This window comes from Thalassophryne amazonica, chromosome 1, assembly GCF_902500255.1.
Source record: "Thalassophryne amazonica chromosome 1, fThaAma1.1, whole genome shotgun sequence".
Taxonomy (NCBI): domain Eukaryota; kingdom Metazoa; phylum Chordata; class Actinopteri; order Batrachoidiformes; family Batrachoididae; genus Thalassophryne; species Thalassophryne amazonica.
This window is the reverse complement of record NC_047103.1, coordinates 34,480,606-34,494,980: the sequence shown is the minus strand read 5'-3', so window position 1 is coordinate 34,494,980 and position 14,375 is coordinate 34,480,606. Positions and strand designations below refer to the sequence as shown.

The window sequence follows — 14,375 nt, the reverse complement described above, 5'->3', positions numbered from 1 at the left end:
TCCAGCAATTCAAGGAGAACATGCGGCTAAACATGTCACTCCCGGTCCGATTGGGGAGGGGCCCAGAGAAAACTACAGAGTCCGACATTGTTTTTACAAAGTTACACATCGATTCAATGTTAATTTTAGTGACCTCCGATTGGCGTAACCGGGTGTCATTACTGCCGACGTGAATTACAATCTTACCAAATTTACGCTTAGCCTTAGCCAGCAGTTTCAAATTTCCTTCAATGTCGCCTGCTCTGGCCCCCGGAAGACAATTGACTATGGTTGCTGGTGTCGCTAACTTCACATTTCTCAAAACAGAGTCGCCAATAACCAGAGTTTGATCCTCGGCGGGTGTGTCGTCGAGTGGGGAAAAACGGTTAGAAATGTGAAGGGGTTGGCGGTGTACACGGGGCTTCTGTTTAGAACTACGATTCCTCCTCACAGTCACCCAGTCGGCCTGCTTTCCCGGCTGCTCGGGATCTGCCAGAGGGAAACTAACGGCGGCTAAGCTACCTTGGTCCGCACTGACTGCAGGGGCCTGGCTAGCTGTAGAATTTTCCACGGTGCGGAGCCGAGTCTCCAATTCACCCAGCCTGGCCTCCAAAGCTACGAATAAGCTACACTTATTACAAGTACCATTACTGCTAAAGGAGGCCGAGGAATAATTAAACATTTCACACCCAGAGCAGAAAAGTGCAGGAGAGACAGGAGAAGCCGCCATGCTAAACCGGCTAAGAGCTAGTAGCTGCGCTAAGCTAGCGGATTCCTAAAAACACACAAAGTGAATAATGTGTAAATAATTTAGAGGTGATTCAGCAGAGGGAGTGCTTTAGTTAAGGCACCTGAAGATTACACTGTGAAACAAATCATTATCTAGTTAACTAGATCAGTCTAACTGCGCAGATTAAACAGCTAACAGATGGGTGGGATCGTCACAACGACGGGTGTGCAAGTGTGTGAATCAAAAGTCATGCTCGTGTCAGGGGGCCTTAACCCTCCTAATTTGGGTGGAATGTCCTTTTGGCCAGTCGTGATGGGCCATTCACTGGCAACAATCATCACGTGTGTGGGTTGCCTCATTACACTGAAGCCGTCTGCTTGCTCATTGTGTTTCGGCGTGTCGTTAGCATGAGCTAGACCCTGTCCCACTTTTCTGTTATTTCTACATTTGGGAACTGTCTGCCTCCCCAGCTCACACATGCCTTCATTATTTATTGCAAGGATATGTCACAAACTGCAACAGCTCTACTCCACAAAGACATCATGAGAAACGTGAGAGCGAATATCAACAACATATGATGGCTTTGAGACAGAGGGCATGAATAATAAATCTGCTTTTATTTACGTAAAACCTCACCCTCTGTTCTGTTTTTGCTAGACAGATAAGCAGATATCTTCCTTCTTCTGTCCACACTTGCGAGTCATGAGCATCTTATTTTTGCTTCCAGAGTTGATTTTGGGGTTGAATTTGAAAGCTGGTTTGCAGTGGTGGCTTGGTGGTTGAGCTGCAGTCAGATAGGTTAGTTGGTTCATTTATTTATTTGCAGCTTCTGCAGTCTGGCGCTCGTGAAGAGTCATTAATGTGGTTGTTATCCTGGGAGGTAGAGGTCTGGGTTATTTTTATTTAATTTTTTTTAGGATGACCTCATTTTGAACCTGGTGGAGTTTGTTTTGGCACACTGTGTGGAACCGGCTGCACACTGTGTTGTCTCTAGGGCAGAAGGGTCACAACACATGATATTGATATTTTAAGTATACGTGTGTGTGTGTGTGTGTGTGTGTATATATATATATGTGTGTATATATATATGTGTATATGTGTGTATATATATATATATATATATATATATGTATATATACGAGGTCTGTCAATAAAGCAACGATCCTTTTTATTTTTTTCAAAAACTATATGGATTTCATTCATATGTTTTTACGTCAGACATGCTTGAACCCTCGTGCGCATGCGTGAGTTTTTCCACGCCTGTCGGTGACGTCATTCGCCTGTGAGCACTCCTTGTGGGAGGAGTCGTCCAGCCCCTCGTCGGAATTCCTTTGTCTGAGAAGTTGCTGAGAGACTGGCGCGTTGTTTGATCAAAATTTTTTCTAAACCTGTGAGACACATCGAAGTGGATACGGTTCGAAAAATTAAGCTGGTTTTCAGTGAAAATTTTAACGGCTGATGAGAGATTTTGAGGTGAGACTGTCGCTTTAAGGACTTCCCATGGTGCGAGACGTCGCTCAGCGCTCTCAGCCGCCGTCGTCAGCCTGTTTCAAGCTTAAAACCTCCACATTTCAGGCTCTATTGATCCAGGATGTCGTGAGAGAACAGAGAAGTTTCAGAAGAAGTCGGTTTAGCATTTTATCCGGATATTCCACTGTTAAAGGAGATTTTTTTAATGAAAGACGTGGCGGACGGGTCCGCGCGTCGGGACGCAGCCGACGCGGTGCGGCGGCACAGGAAAAACACCTCCGTGTTGATAACCATTTGTAAAATCCAGGCGGCTTTTGATGGCTTTCAGTGGAGTGAGTATATGAGAAATTGTTTAACAGCAGGACATGTTCCAACTTGTCCTTAAGGCTTTCAACAGAGGTGTTTTTCCTGTGGCGGAGCGTCGCGGACCCGTCTGCACGTCTTTCATTAAAAAAAATCTCCTTTAACAGTGGAATATCCGGATAAAATGCTGAAACCGACTTCTTCTGAAACTTCTCTGTTCTCTCACGACGTCCTGGATCAATAGAGCCTGAAATGTGGAGGTTTTCAGCTTGAAACAGGCTGACGACGGCGGCTGAGAGCGCTGAGCGACGTCTCGCACCGTGAAAAGTCCTTAAAGCGACAGAATCACCTCAAAATCTCTCATCAGCCGTTAAAATTTTCACTGAAAACCAGCTTAATTTTTCGAACCGTGTCCACTTCGATTTTTCTCACAGGTTTAGAAAAAATTTTGATTAAACAAAGCGCCAGTCTCTCACCAACTTCTCAGACAAAGGAATTCCGACGAGGGGCTGGATGACTCCTCCCACAAGGAGTGCTCACAGGCGAATGACGTCACCGACAGGCGTGGAAAAACTCACGCATGCGCACGAGGGTTCAAGCATGTCTGACGTAAAAACATATGAATGAAATCCATATAGTTTTTGAAAAAAATAAAAAGGACCCTTACTTTATTGACAGCCCTTGTATATATACGTATATATATATATGTGTGTGTGTGTGTATATATATATGTGTGTGTGTGTGTGTGTGTGTGTGTATATATATATATATGTGTGTGTGTGTGTGTGTGTATATATATATGTGTGTGTGTGTGTGTGTGTATATATATGTGTGTGTGTGTGTGTGTGTGTATATATATATATATGTGTGTGTGTGTGTGTGTGTGTGTGTGTGTGTGTGTGTATATATATATGTGTGTGTGTGTGTGTATATATATATGTGTGTGTGTGTGTGTGTGTGTGTGTGTGTGTGTATATATATATGTGTGTGTGTGTGTGTATGTATATATATATATATATAGTACAAAGGGACACAACTGCAGTGGCTGAGAGAAGCCACAACACCTCCAACTTAACACTAGTCAATGTAGAAAACACAAATACAAAATAATAACAGCAACAACAACAAAAAAAACCCTTGCGTGAATTCTACAACAGGGAATTGTATCAAAAATATCTTACAAATTGGGAAAACACTTACAAACATGAACACAAATATAACATATAATAATATAATAAGGGGAGGTGATGGTCTAGTGGTTAAGTGTTGGGCTTGAGACCAGAGGATCCTTGGTTCAAATCGCATCTTGACCAGAAAATCACTAAGGGCCCTTGGGCAAGGTTCTTAATCCCCTAGTTGCTCCCACTGTGTAGTGAGCGCCTTGTATGGCAACATACTGACATCAGGATGAATGTGAGGCATTATTGTAAAGCGCTTTGAACGTCTGATGCAGATGGAAAAGCGCTATATAAATGCAGTTCATTTTTTTAACCATTTAACCTACAGCACATGTCACAATTTGATTTGATAATCTGTTGCAAATCCACACAATGCATGCCGAAACACAAATGTACAACACAATGGAAGCACCAGCAACACAAAAAAGAGGTTTCATCTGGAGGACTTTTACTGGCTTCTACTGTTCTCTATTACAAATAAAATAATGAAATGTGAAAATATTGTCAGCTTCAGAGTAAAAATCACCAATAAAATAAATTCAGAAACCTTCTCAACTCCACTCACCAGGTAGAGATGAAGTTCTCCATGAACAAACCTGTTTTTGTTGCTACTCCTTCCACTGTGTTGTGGTAATTTGCTGCATGGCTGTGTTTTTGTGTGTGTGTTGTGTGAATTTGCAGAAGACGCATAATTACAAAGCCCTAACCTCTGGTGCTATTAAAGGAAGCAAATGTGGAAATGGATATCTTGCAGTTCCTTGCTGCTTGAGGCTGACTCCAAAAGGGTCTCCCATTCCGTAGAAGTCCATGTAAAAAAAAAAAAAAATCCAACTTTGGAGGAAAAATAAATAAATCCTGTTACAGAAGAAAAAAAGGTTATGGTCTCAATAACTAGTTTTCCCCCTTCATGGTAACTGAAGGGGGGAGGGGTGCGTTCAGTTGAACACATTTTAATCGATAAAGGCATAAATTATTACCACTTTGAATGACTCCATCAATTAAGGATGCAAGCCTGTTTATACAATCAAATAATAAAGTGCCAATGCTCAGAAAACTTTCACCTCAACTGCACTGTAAAATAAAAAATAAAAAACTGACATGCTTGTACCTTTGGAAATGACTGGTTCAGCTTTTGTTGGGGTTATTGTGGGGTTTCCATGAAAACATATAACTCTCTGCTGGCTCACCTGGCTTGATTGGTGGGTCAGTGTACAAAGTAATTTCTGGCCAGTGTACATTTTTAGCCCATGGATCTGTTTATAACAAATGGTGTTTGCTAGGAATGGCATCTTTTGCTGCACTCCGTGTGGTTGCACTGGTGGGCAGTTGTTTTAGGACCATACGTTTCAGACTTGGATGTTCTGGGCCTTCAAGGTCTAAGCCAAGTGCTAACGCAAGCTTCAGTTCAATTTATTTTCATTTATATGCAGCCAAATCGCAACAAAGTTGCCTCAAGGCTCTTCACACAAGTAAGGTCTAAAGCCCTTTCACACCAGGCCCACTTCGAGTTGTTTCGTGTTGCGGCATGATGATGCCATGTGGATGCAACCTAGTGCCGAGACGATGTCGCTCAATGCCACAACACCGCGACGGACGCAAAGTACGAAGCAAATCGGATGCCAAAAATTAAACGTTTAATTTTTTCTGCGTCGAGCACAGCACGCAGAAAGGAAGTGGTTTCAACGCAAGTCAGGGCAAAGCAACGGTACTCAATGTGACTGGAGGCTACACCCCCACAATACAATATTACCCGATGCCAATTTATGATTCATGCTGTGTTCCATTGTTCCCAGAGTATAAATCATGCAGGATTATTTTTATACCATGTACACAATGCAGTAAAAACTACATGCTGAAAGAACACAGACAAAACATGCCTGGCTGCTGCTGCAGCTCCTCGCTCTTAAATTCTTTCACAACTGTGTTTAAATAAAGTCCATAAAAGTCCTGCTCACAGATTGATTACCAGAGACAGGACATGTCCACATCCAGTAAAACGTCTGGACATCTCCAGTCCACTCACGGCTGATTTGATCCCACGCGCACATGTGAACAATTAAAAGAAAAAAAAACTGGCTGGCTGCAGGCAGCTCCTCGCTCTCCCCTCAAATTCTGTCATCACTGTATTAAATAAAGGACAAAAAAGGACATAAGTCCTGCTCACAGACTGATTGCCAGAGACAGGACATGTCCACATCAAGTATAATGCCAGACATCTCCACATTTACTCAGACGGTTTGTTCGCGATCAAAGCTCGCGATCAAAGGAAGAAAGACAAACTATAACAGAAATCAGAGCGCAGACCTGTAGCCCTGCACAAGAACAAATATAAACTAGAAGAGAAATCAGAGTGCACAGTCTGCAGCCAGACTGCCTGCAGATCCTCCTCTGCATCCTCACCTCTTCTCTGCCCCCCTACTGCGTGCACCTGACCGTCGTCATGACGCCACATGAAACAACTCAAAGCAGGCACGGTGTGAAAGGGGCTTAAAGGTGCACTGACGTGCATGATTTTGATTCACGCACTTTCTCGCACGTCATCGTGCCGATCCCACCCGCTGTGTTCCCAGCTGGATGCCGTGCTTTGTTCCACTGGCTGCCACGCGCTCTACACTGGACATTGCATATATAAAATAATTATGTTGTAGTGGATGAATCATTTTCTCTGCAAGTTGTCTGTCAAAAACAGCTCTAATCATTTCCTGAATCACAGAGGACCACTCCAGCAGCGTTGTTCGCATGCACGCACTGAATGAACTGGAGAAAGCATTTGGAGCCATCTAAAAGGTAATTATTTGTCATGTTTACATTGTCATGGTTTGGTAAAATGGTTGCATTTTCTTTCCTTCTTGTCTGCAGCTGTTAAAGTAGGTTTATGATGGATTTAACATCTCGTTCTAATCGTTCAGACGAGCTGCGCTCTGATGCTATCCACTGATGCAACCACTCGCTCTGTTCACTTCTTTACTCCACTTGATGAGCTGCATGTTATGTTGGCGAGCAGATAGCATGACATTTATGCGTGAAGGATTTGGATTTTTTGAACATTTCAAAATTCTTTAGTGGAGAAGCTTGAATCTTCAAGTAGACTGGGTTGCTTGACGCAAGGACGTTTTGCTTCTAATCGCAGAATGTTTCTCAGCTGAAATTCTTGTTCTGGTAGTCCGACTTCTGTCAGGACTCTTGTAGAGAAGAATAACAGAAACCAGCAAAAGCTGGAGTTTTAAACCTAACCAGGCCCCTCCTACCGAAAGGCAGACTGCTATTGGCTAGTGACTAACAATTGCTCTAATTAGCACCTATTGTGCTCTAGTTAGCATCCTCCTAATGACAGGGCAGCTGTCCCTCATAATGATGGGACTGACGCTTCTACTGATGACTCTCCTGATGACTCTCCTGACGATGTGAATGACTCATTACCACGAACAAAAGACTGAGACTGCTTTGACCTGAGTACCCCAATGTAAACAGGGGACAAAACGTGTCTCAGACCCCTTCCGCTGTTAAGGCTGGGTTTCAACTGTTTCACATACAATGCTTCCTTTACTCCCCTCTCAAACCATCTCTTTTCTCTGGCTAAGTTTTTAACTTCCTTGTCCTCAAATGTGTGGGTACTGTCTTTAAGGTGGAGATGAACTGCAGACTGAGGTACACCGGCACCCTCTCTGCGGTGCTGGTATAGCCTTTTGTGCAATGGCTGCTTAGTCTCACTAACTGAACACTACAACACTACTGTGGGGGGCACACAGTTTGAAAACCACTGCCTGAGAGCAAGCACACAGGTGACAATGGTAAGGAAAAACTCCGTCTGATGATTTGAGGAAGAAACCTCAAGCAGACCAGACTCAAAGGGGTGACCCTCTGCTTGGGCAATGCTACCGATGCAATTGAAAATGAAAAACAGGAAATTTTTGGGAAATTTTGAGAGTTCATGCTGGTGGACAAGATGGGAGGCCTGCAGAAGAAGGCAAGCTGATTAATATTAGTATGATGTTAAGGGTTAGACATTCAAATACATTACACCCTGAGCAATATTTATTTTATTTTTATTTTTCAATATTTAGGTTAAACTACACTTTGATTTATATTAAAACTAAGGCTTATGGTTAGGGTATGCATTAGGGTTCCAGCTCATTTACAGAAGTGAAGGATGTCATTTCTGGATAAAACTTCCATGTTATGGTGTATTTCCTGCCCCAAAAACATCCTCGTTTGGAATATCATAGTCTGAAATATCCTACGGCTCAGGCTACTTTGCACTCTGATATGCATTTCATAAGCAACAGTTGGCTGTGGCTTCCATTTCAGCAAAAAGAGTGATAAAGTAACTGCCTATTTCACACTTTTCCACCAGCAGCAGTAAGGATTCTGTGAAGACTCTTAAAACGTCTATTCGTTGTATTAGGTTAGTGGTTAAAGCCCAAATCTCACAGTTATAATTTCAGGCTGGAAGCACAAAGGTCCAAGTCTTCAGAGTGTCAAGAGTGATATAGTTTCAGACTTGTGCAAAAAAAAAAAAAAGCACACAAACAGGCAATATTTGCATATACGCTCAACAATGGTACACAACCTTGAGATCACTTGCAGATGAGTATTCAAAGTCAACTGCAAAATGTCAAGTTGTTGTGTATTCAGAATGATTCAAAGTCATACATGGCTTTAGTAAGCAGGTATAGGCATATCAAATAATAGTAGAATTTCATCGTTCTTAACTGTGTGACTGCCCCAGTCACCACAGGTAGTGGTGAAATGTCTGGAAGTCTTTAAATGTTTTGTCTTAAATTAAGATGAACAGCGTTTGTGACTGGTGGGAGATCTGTGCTAGATTATAAACAGAAATCTGTGATGGAAACATCCGTCCTTCCTTCCTTTTTCCTCACCATTTTTCACATTTCGAGTTCGATCTCTTCTGTGGTGCCTCACAGTCGCACCATCCATTCACACCGTAATAAAGACGTACCGTCTTTAGATTTACTACTGCCCACTGTGTTCAGTGCTGCCAACGGCGCCTGCCTGCTCGCCAGATTTATGTGTTTGGCAGCCGTCCCACAGATCATTGGTGCACATAAAACAAGGTGGGTTGTGCAGGTTCGGGTGGTAAAGCCTGGTGAAATTAATAAATCACTTTTTTTTTCTCAGTTTTATCCATAAATGATACACCTCTTGGACAGATTTGTCAGAAAAAAAATTTCCTGTGTATGATTGCATTTGCCATTGATATCCTCATCTGTCACATTTTATGCAATTAAAATGCGAAAAATGGTTTTCTGCTTGACAGTCAAAGGGCATACCTGAATCTTTGAAAACTTCACATATGCTTCTTTGAAGATAATTTGAAAATACAGCAGCACATACATGCTGATATAGCCAGCAGGACGTCTGCAGCAGCATTCGATTTAGTTCATCCAGTAGAAATCCTCCCCTCAGATGCCTCCACCATTGTGTCTTTACTGTCATGATGAAGCACTTTTTGGTTAATTCTCCCTGTTGCCATTTGTTTGCTCTACCTGGTTTCACATCACTGAGCCATCAGGCTCTCCCGGCTGGTACATTGGCATCTCCTAGTCTGCATTTCCATGCCAGCCAGTGGGGCTTGGACTAGAATATTGTCAGTGGGAAGGTTAACACACACATGGTGAGGTGAAAACAGGCAGGCATGCACACATGCAAACACTCTCAGTGTAGCTGTGAATGAATTCCTATTGTCAAGTTATGGTTTTATGTTTGACTTTATATAATGTGTAAATTACCATCTTATAGATTTTGCCTATTTGGTGTTTTATTTATGAGCCAGTATTTTTAAAGTTCAGGCAGGTTTACATTAGTGTGTGATTCAAGCCGACTTGGATTTCAATGAAACTTGGCTCAGAGATGGAATCTGCCAAGATATGAACTTTCCCAAAATTTCAGTGACCTTGCCAGGGGTCATCAAAGTTGAAGGCAAAAATATGCAAAAAATGATATTTCATTAAATTCCCATCTTTCAAGTAGTGTAACATTCAGCACCATCAAGTCCCCAAGCTAGTTTAACAATCAAATGACATAGGGAGGCAAACACTTTCATCTTATTTACATATTTAGTTGGGGGATCGATGGCGCTGAATATAGGGGGCGCTCAAAGTCTGGTCATTTTGCGAAACTGGCTGTATTTAAAGGACCATAACCCTCTGCGCCATCAAGACCCCAATCAGATTTCAGTGTTATCAACAAATATAGGCCCTACTCTATCAGATACAACTGAAAAAACATTGGGGTCTTGATGGCGCTGGCCACCAGGGGGCGCCAAAGTACTGGCCTTGCCCAATTTTGAGGAAGTTTAGCGCCACCTGGTGGCCCGCACATTTTACTGAAATTTGCAGGAGTGGATAAAGCAAAATCTCTACTTTATATAACAGTTTGCAGAATTTTGGGGACTCCTCTTATATTGATTTGATACCCTTTTAAAATCAGGTCATTCGATAGTTAAGCTGGCTTAGGCGCTGAATGTTACACCACTTGAAAGATGGGAATTTAATGAAATATCAGTTTTTTCATATTTTTGCCTTTAACTTTGATGACCCTGGCAAGGTCACTGTTGGTTTTCGGCCAAAAAATTTTGGGAAAGTTCGTTTTTTGGTAGGTTCCATCTCTGGGCCATGTTTCGTTGAAATCCAAGTCGGGTTGAGTCACAGCCCACCTGATCCTTAAAAAAAAAAAGGCTCTTATTTATTATATATTGACACTAATAACAAACTCAAGTAACGATCTGAGAAGTGAAAATCAGAGTTCAACTGAAGTGCACACAACTCATGAGCTGGATTGCATTTCTTATAATTGGGCACCGCAGTCTCATTTGAGGGTAGGTACTAAAGGGGTAAAAAGGCGAGAAAATGCAGCTACTCTGGTTAGCCGTGTAGGCTAACACTTACTGACATGACCTCTCACATTTGCTTGGTCTCCCCTTCTCCACTGGAAACCAAAGAAAAAAAACCTGCAGTTTTTGCGACTGCTTCGGTGATTGCAGCCAAAAACAAAACAATACTCCATTTTTCCATGTGAAGTTATGCTGTTTTTGTGGGGAGAGACTAATCCTCTGGCGGAGCGTGGGAGGGTCAGCACAAACCATTTGGAGGATGGGAGTTTCAGCGGAAACCATTTTAAACTGGCATGTCTTCAACCAGCACATCTTAAACTGACATGTCTGCGAGGTGGTGGCAAGTATGCTTTTAAGCAGTGGTGGGCACAGCTAACCAAGTTAGCTTCAATAACCACTGATCCGCTAACTGAAAAGTTAACTTTTATAATGCTAAACCGCTAAAAAAGTTAGGAGACGTTAAAGCTAACGTTAACTTTTAATACTGACTTGGTACACTGTCGGCAAGCCAGTTTCAAGTTTAAGTACTGCCGAGGCTTCTGAGTAAAATCAAAATCAACCAACCAACCAGTGAAGGAGACTCATTTTTCCCATAATGCCTTTTGGCACGTGTCTGTTAATGCTCGAAACTTCAGAATTAGTGCATTACTTTAAAAGATATTTGCGATACTTTCATTTTGTAAAAATGACGGATTTACCGTTAATGTCGACAAACTGTCCGGAATTAGTTGTTTATAAGTGAAACCATGAGTGAATATCTCCTGCCCAATGTCTGTCTCATTGCATGTGGAAAATAAATGATACTCTTTTGTCGACAGCAGCCGGCAGCCGGTCCACTCCATTCTGCGTGGGAAAGACTGAGCTCACAGAGGTCTGACCATTGCAAAACACGCAGGTAGGGACTAACATGTATGATTTTAAGGTTTACAAATGTTTTTGACCGTTAAATTTTACTCACTATGCCAGCAAAAAAATGTTATTGGAACTAAATTTAGGGAAGGTAATTGGTCCGTTGATGGTTTTAAAATGAGCTGAAAAGCTAATCTGCTGAGGAAAAAAAAAAAAATCTTTCTTTGCGGTTTAGCAGAACTGTGTCCACCACTGCTTTGAAGTTTACCAAGCCGGGCCAAATGGTTTGTGCTGAAACTCCTACACTCCACCAGGGGATTGAACCCCAGATGTGGGGTTCAAAACATGACTGTGCTGCCCTATTGAATCCCTGGATCTCTTACTTACAACTTTTCTTTGGTTTTCACTCTGAACATCAGAATGTTTAGAAACGTAAGGCACCCAGCTCCACAGACATTTCTCAATTCATGAATATTAGTTAGATCAATTTAGCAGAGCTTGACCAGACAGGCATTTTGGGGCGGGGGGGGGGGGGGGGGGGGATACTGATACTAGGGATATTTTTTATTATTTAAACCTATATGATAAAGAAATGCAATTGAGGTTTGATGTTTTATTGTTTAAACATGAAATTTATTATGAATGTCAATATAACCAACAACCAACCAACATATGTCACACTGCTGTTACTTTGATGCATCATTCATCATTTGCATAAAATAGACTGCTTGTCTATTGGCTCCACCTAGCTGGTGGCATATTGACCACCTGTCTGTTACTGTAAAACATCCCTCTGATTGAAAATGTATGGCAGCTCCTCCCTCTGAAGACATAACAAAAAAGATTCTAAGGCAACAAAGAGAGAACAAAGAAAATGTTTAAATCACGTTACTATCAGCTGTCATCTAGATCAGCTGTCAGTTTAACTGAAAGTGTTTTTAATGCGTATGTGACGTGCCGGAAAGTAATGTGTTCGCAGTTAATGCAGCATTATTACTTTTTAAATGATCTGTGTTTGGTCTGATTAAACAGACCGTGAAACACTCTGATCTGCAGATTCTCTTCAACTAATCCATAGGCAGGTTTAAATCACAAATAGTAAGACCCTTCAGCTGCTCCCTTGTTTTCACTTGGGGTCATTGTCACAGCAGATCCAAAGTGGACCTGCTTGTTGATTTGCTGGTTATGCCGGATGCCCTTCTTGACACAACTCCACAATACATGGAGAAATGTGGCAGGGGTGGGGTTTTACCTGGGAGCCATCCGCACTGAAACTACTTGGCCACCACCCCTGGCCAGGCTTAAATCACAGCTAAGTGGATGAATTTCATTGTATCATTGACCACACATTGGGGTAATGCAAGGTGAAAATTTATCAAATTTTGCCAAGGTTTAGTGTTCCAACATTTACTCTTTGCACTTCCTATTAACCCATTCAACAGGATCATTATAATTCTGTCAATAACATATTGTAACTAGCTGCCTAAACTGTTAGAAATCAAATCTGTAGTACTATCAAGTACTATAGTAACAAGTACTATCCCAATTCCAATGAATTTGGGACGTTGTGTAAAATGTAAATTAAAAACAGAATACAATGATTTGCAAATCCTCTTCAACCTATATTCAATTGAATACACCACAAAGACAAGATATTTAATGTTCAAACTGATAAACTTTATTGTTTTGTGCAAATATTTGCTCATTTTGAAATTGATGCCTACAACACGTTTCAAAAAAGCTGGGACAGTGGTATGTTTACCACTGTGTTACATCACCTTTCCTTCTAACAACACTCAATAAGCATTTGGGAACTGAGGACACTAATTGTTGAAGCTTTGTAGGTGGAATTCTTTCCTGTTCTTGCTTGATGTACGAGGTCTGTTAGAAAAGTATCCGACCTTATTATTATTTTCAAAAACCATATGGATTTGAATCACGTGTGATTACATCAGACATGCTTGAACCCTCGTGGGCATGCAAGAGTTTTTTCACGCCTGTCGGTTACGTCATTCGCCTGTAGGCAGTCTTTGAGTGAGGAGTCGCCCACCCTCTCGTCAATTTTTCATTGTTTAGGAATGGCTCAGAGACTGCTGCTTTGTTTGATAAAAATTTTTTCAAAAGCTGTAAGGCACAACTGAGTGGACACCATTCGATAAATTCAGCTGGTTTTCGGTAAAAATTTTAATGGCTGATGAGAGATTTTGGTCTGGTAGTGTTGCTTTAAGGACGGCCCATGGTGCCTGACGGTGATCTGCGCTTTGAGGCGGCAGCGTCTCGCCGTTTCAAGTTGAAAACTTCCACATTTCAGGCTGTGTTGACCCAGGAAGTCGTCAGAGAACAGAGAACTTTCAGAAGAAGTCGGCATGAGGAGTTTATTCGGACATTCCATTGTTAACGGACATTTTGTAATGAAAGAACGTGCGGGCAGAGTCGCATGTCGGGCCGGACCCGACCGCGGGGGTCGCGACAGGAAAAACACCTCTGTTGGAAACCTTAACAGGCAAGTTGGAACATGCCCAAGCTGTTAAACAATTTCTCACTCACTTGTTGAAAGCCATCAAAAGCCGCCTGAATTTTACAAATGATTTTCAACACGGAGGTGTTTTTCCTGTCGCGGTGCACACAGACGTACCGTCTTTAGATTTACCACTAGTTGTTTCCGTGACGACTCGGCGAATTTGCGCGCACGTCTTTCATTACAAAATGTCCTTAAACAGTGGAATGTCCACATAAAGTCCTCATGCCGGCCTCTTCTGAATCTTCTCTGTTCTCTCACGACGTCCTGGGTGAATTAAGCCTTAAATTAGGATGTTTTCAGCTCGAAACAGGCCGACGACGGCTCCTGGAAGCGCTGTGCGACGTCCCGCTCCGTGGGAAGTCCTTACAGCGACAGAAACACCCCATAATCTCTCATCAGCCGTTAAACTTTTCACTGAAAACCAGCTAAATTTCTCGAATAGTGTCCACTCGGATATTCCTCACAGGTCCAGAAAAAATTTTGATAAAGCAA

General features: G+C 42.1%; 1 protein-coding gene across 3 annotated transcripts in view; it reads left to right on the top strand.

Annotated features, from left to right (window-relative positions):
• Window positions 1-14,375, top strand: part of rnf152 (ring finger protein 152) — a 147,850-nt gene that overhangs the window by 42,741 nt on the left and 90,734 nt on the right. The window contains exon 1 of one of the 3 annotated variants that reach the window (XM_034167684.1): window positions 11,392-11,408. The exons of the other annotated variants lie outside the window; for them this stretch is intronic. The gene's annotated coding sequence lies outside the window, so the exon portion shown is untranslated. Of the gene's footprint in view, window positions 1-11,391; window positions 11,409-14,375 lie in introns of those variants that run through there. 3 annotated transcript variants of the gene reach the window in all.